The following is a 6000-nucleotide window of genomic DNA, read 5'->3' on the forward strand; positions in this document are numbered from 1 at the left end:
TACTTTATGGATGCCCTACACAATGTGCATACCTCAAAGTAGCTTCAACTGTTGTTGGAATCATGCCCCCTCTTCCCATGCCCACCCCACCACGTGCGGTTCGACGAGCGCACTTCGAATACGGGATGTCAAGGCTTTATGTCTCCTCCTTTGCAACATCTGTATCATAAAAAAAGGTGAGTGCAAGGGGTAACTTAACTCTACACTATAGATGCCCACCATCTTGGAACCATAGCATGCACAAGGGAACTACTAGTTTGGCAACTTTTTCCTCCTTGGAATGAGTTTGATTGGTCGAAGAATAGTGATCTGTAAATTCTCTGTGCGAGCTCATGTTGGACCTTTTCCAATTGTACTGTTTTTTCTTCTCGATAGTTGTGGCATGGCTCTTGTTTTTGTTGGGCATACCCAAGCGTGAAGGTTATTTTTCGCAAACAAGCATTATGGACAATGGGCGCAAGCTACCTCACCCCCTTAAGGCATGACAACACTTGCTTGTGAAAGAAGCCCTAAGTTATGTTTTAAAAGCCCTTAAAGCACACTGCCTTTTAGCAAGGCAATGTGAAGATAATCATGATATCTCCTTCCAAACCACATATGACCCATCTAACCATACCAAAGTGCATGGGATGGGATTTGAGTGTGTAAGCTCTCAAGTAGGAGCCCATTGCGAAAACCATATGCTAGCATGGTATAGATTGTTTCTTTGTGTATGTGTACATTTGCAATCTATACTAGGGTTATCATATGATTGGTCGTAAAACATTATTGCACTTAAGCATATACCACCCAAGAGGCACTTTGACTTCATGTGAATCAACTTCTCTTTCTTAAATAATGAGTCCGCATTTTCAACATGTTCACACGGGTCTTTTAGTGTTTCAAAAACCAACTATTATATTCAACTAACTTACCTTTGCAAGAAACCATAAAATGATCCATTGTGTGCATCATATGGTTCTCACATTCATCAATCAATGGAAAAAAACTATACCTACCAAATGCTTCTAAGTTCTATTCATACCCTATTTCCTTTGGACAACAACTATACACACACACAAAATGCAAGGTGGCTTTGTGATAAACTTAATGTGGGCATGCGAACAAATAATTTTTTTTACTATAATAAGTGTATGATGCAATTTGCATGAGGTAAATCCAAAGCATTTATCTTCTCAACTTCCCTTATCCAAAAGGGTTTGAGGACTTTCATATTACAAATTAGCGAGACGTTCATGGTAGCCCACCACAAAGCCTCTCACTCCTCTATGTGCATTTCCTCCACTCTTCCTCCTCTTCCCATTCATTCTCGTATCTCTTCCCACTCTAATTCACTCTCCAACCTCCTCCATCTTTTGTGTGCTCCTCCTATCCCCTTCTACCTCCCAACCTCCATGTCAAACTCCCCAGCCCCCCCTCCCCACCACCTCGCCAAATGCTAGTGTGTGCATGCACACACACACACACACACAAAAGACTATTTTTGTGGGTGGGGCTACCACATTACATTTGCCCTCTCTTTCTTTTAAAATAGTAAAAGAGATGAACAAGTAGTAGTCGCTCATCTATAAACTTAATGTTTTCTCTATTAGAAATGTATGCTAATAGGCATGTATCTTATTTAACAATATCGATGTTGTGTTTTCCATGCACCATAGTTAAGTATCATAACCACTTGAGAAAGTTCAACAAAATACTTTCTTAATTTACTAATATAATTCCAAGTGCTCAATTAATGGTGCTATTTTTATGCTCCACAATATGTGCATCCTAGCATGCATCCATTAGAAGAAGAGATTAACAATTAGACACATCTAATCTCAAAATTGTCAAAGCTCAAGAGCATCCACATGCATGTATATAGAAAGTGCGCCATGCCGCAAAACTAATCCATATTCAAAAATTGCATGCACAAATGGCAAAGACAATACATAGTGCAAGAGCCCCAATGAAAAGTTGATATTTAAAAACAATAGTACTCCAATCTAAATGACCTTCTATATAGATTGGTCATGGGAAAGGTTTCTCGCAAATAAAGCTGAGTAGTGTCATTCTATTGCCTCTGATAGATTAAACTTGAAAATATTTTTAATTGCATTGAGAAACCAATCCAAGAGTAAGGTTCCCCCTCTCACAATACAATGTCCATAACAATCTCTAGGAAGTGCTATGTTCGAGAGGAGAACATGCCATTAGTGGAGCCTTGAGGCTATGCCACTCATAGTGTAGCCTATGGAAGAAGCTATGTTTGAGCAGTGAACATGCCCTTGGAGCATTCTCACTAATACACCTGACTCCCTTGACCTTTATTCTCTCTCTCTCTCTCTCTCTCTCTCTCTCTCTCTCTCTCTCTCTCTCTCTCTCTCTCTCTCGGCACAGAAAAATAGGGGAAATTGTAAAATTAGCAAGAGACTCTCAAGCGACCTTGACCCTACATGCATAAGAGCATGTTGAGAAGCACACAAGAGACAGAGATAGACATAAAAAATACATAGTGAAAACATTGAATTTAGTGAGAGACACTCAAGTGCTCCTTTACCCTAATGAATAGGGACATGTTTGAGAGAGAGAGAGAGAGAGAGAGAGAGAGAGAGGGAGAGAGGGAGAGAGCTATTATTCCTACGCTAGAGGACCACCCACCACCAAGCACTTCTTCAACTCCTTTATTGCTCCTTATACATGCAAGTATATCAACTACCTATATGTTAGATCCAAACAATATTTTTAATAAAGCCACTTAAATTTTTAATAAATCCACTTAAATTTTCACCGCTACTATCCAATCCATAACTACATACTTTAAAAAATACATTTTAGACTTTCCCTAACCTACAATATTTCCTACACCACATAAAGATAAAACATTACCCTCCACCCCTACATTTCTTTTATGGCCCCTCACACATACCCACATCATTATTTATGCCTCAATCGTGCCTATTTCATAAACCTACACATGGTAGGGTGGCACACCCAACATCTAACTCCACATGCCTTCTCTTGTCTCCGTTTTTTGAGCGCGATGGTTGCCTTTTTTGAAAATTATATATAGAAGTCACAAAAAAATGAGTAGACTTCCTTTGGAAAGGAAGTTATAGAGGTAGCATTCAAGTTTTCAAGTAGTCAAGGTGTCTCAACAAAAAGATCAAAAAATTATTAAGCTATTGATTGGTGGAATTCAATGGTGAAAGATATATAATAAACATATATTCAATAGAATCTCAAAATGACCATTCTTCATAAATGAAATATGTGAAATTTTCTTTCAATGTTGAAGAGTACGTAACAAAGACATATAGAAAGATTTTTTATAGAGGTCCCCCCCTCCAATGAGAAAGGCTATATCAAAAGGGCTCTCTCTCTCTCTCTCTCTCTCTCTCTCTCTCTCTCTCTCTCTCTCTCTCTCTCTCTCTCTCTCTCTCTCTCTACTTTTTCCTCACATATAAACTAAGACTTATATATATATATATATATTGTATGATCTGATAAAAAAATAAAGCTAGGCCAATTGAGAAACCTATTTTCATAATATAATATACTTTGTACAATATAAAAACAATATATTCTCTACAAATACTGCCCTATCCTTCATTCTTACCATTACAAATTAGCTACCCTTCGTTCCAAACATTCTCCTTTCTATACTAAAGTTTTTGCACATGCAAACTTAAACATACATGCAAATTCCAATCACAAACCCCTATAAGCCTTATTAAACATTCACTTCCTCTATCTCTTAGCATTCTACTCCCTAAACTCCTTAAATTTTGCTCTAAACTAATGTAAATGCACCAAATATGCAAACGTTGATCACGAACACCCAAAAAGAAAATCAACCACCATATTTCTACTCATATATATATCATGCATTGGCATGTGACAATGCCTTTTTTCCTTATAGATAGTGTTACACTAATTATGCAAATATTGATAATTGCTACTTCATCTAAAAAATCAACCACCCATCTCTTAACATAATAGCATGTTACTACTCATGGACCGATAAAGAAGAAGAGGCATGTTATGTATCGGCATGTGGTAGTGCTCCATTCCCCTACTAATAAGTAGTGTGGATAATAACAAATTATACACCTTAACACCCAATCGAGCCATGCCAATTATAATCATTTACATATTATTTGTGCTTTCTATTCTTATAAATATGTAGTATAAGCATTTACACATTGGTTGTACTTTCAATCCTAAGATATAATGCAACATTAATTTGCAAAAGTTACAACTTCTAGAGTGCACCTTTAAAAGGAGTTGTGCAAACTACATAGTAATATTTGTAACATTAACATTATGATATCACATGTATTTAAATAAAACATTTACATAAATTATCACATACATGAAATATCAAATATAACGTTTATTAAATTACATTCAATAAGCACGCCCAACATTTTTGTCTGATAACATAAATTATAAGATAACATTAAAATTAAAATCGCGTATCATCTTTTAAATAAAACAATAAGATTAATTATAACATTAACATTATAATATCACATATATTTAAATAAAACATTAACATAAAATATATTAAATATTAAATATAACATTTATTAAAATACATTTAATAAGCACGTGCAACATGAATTACAATGTCTGAAGAATTTTTTTCAAAAAAAAAAGAAAGGAAAGCTTTGTATTTGATATAGCTGTTTATTACAGAAGATGCATGATGCAGGGGTCAACACGATCATCAAAAATTATATAAAGAATTAGTGTTATGCCATCTTTTACGTTATTAGAAAATAATGATGAGTAACAAGATTAATAGGCAATTTTCTTTGAAATTATTATATGATGAGATAACAAGATGAATTGGTGATTTTCTTTGAAAAATGACCAAAATCAATGTGCAAAGTATACATGATTCAGAATTAATTACCTCGCAAGACTTAAAAAAGTTAGGTGCATGACCTACAACTAAACTAAATTGGAACATTTAGAATGCTAAATGTTGCAATGTAGAATTAACCACACCATAAGACTTACCAAAAGTTAGGTGTGTGACTAACTACATTGAAATATTTAGAATTAATGACATCACAAGGCTCTTACACAAGTTATGTGTGTGACTAATTGAGGACTAATTACATTTAGAATACTAATATTTTATTCAAAGCTTTAGCCATCATACATAAAGGTTTCACGGTATCATTTTTAAGAAGTTTTGGCATGATGCATTTAAATATTACTCTTAAAAAAGTCTAATATGATAGTACAAAATGAAAGTATTGTTGCATGGGTAAATGTTGTTATAAAATAAGGTCTTTAACACCAAATAGATGGAAGAAAAAGTGTTTATGATGTACATACGACTTTGGTGAGGCTAAATTATGTATGGCCTCTTTAAGCTTGAGGGTCCTCATAGGTTTCTCACTCTCAACCATTAACACATGAATGTTAGTATAATTTAGATGCACATGTTAGGAGCAAAAAACATAACATTCATGGAAGATTTCAATTGTTATGGAACACTAATGATTGTTATGTGTCTCACTCTATGGTAGGCATATAAAACCATATCATTGTATCAAATGGCTATTGTCAATATGAGCGCTTAGAGACATGTGCTTGGATGGGTTTGTTTATTTGTGTGGAATAGTTTTTGTATGATTTGTTGATGTGTGTGTGCGCACGTGTCGCACTCTACATGTTAACGTGCGCATGTGAGTTCTTTTAGGTGCATAGGCGTGATTTTATGTTCATATATGTGTGCATGCATGTGCGTGTGTGCGTGTGTGTGTGTACAGACAAACAAGATAGAAGCATTACAAAAACTGTGAACATCCTTAAAATACCATCCATGTATTTAAGTAGGCATAGATACAATATAGGATTGAAACTATAGTTAGAGCCTAAAAACTAGAAAAGTGTAATGCAATAAGAAACTTCAACAAAACCAAATGGAAATTATTACAAATGTAGAGGTGGTAAATCTTCCCCAATGTGTGTGTGTGTGTGTGTGTGGTTTGGGGGCGGGGG

This window comes from Cibotium barometz, chromosome 1, assembly GCF_041138505.1.
Source record: "Cibotium barometz isolate CiBa-2024 chromosome 1, ASM4113850v1, whole genome shotgun sequence".
In the NCBI taxonomy this organism is placed as follows: Eukaryota; Viridiplantae; Streptophyta; class Polypodiopsida; order Cyatheales; family Cibotiaceae; genus Cibotium; species Cibotium barometz.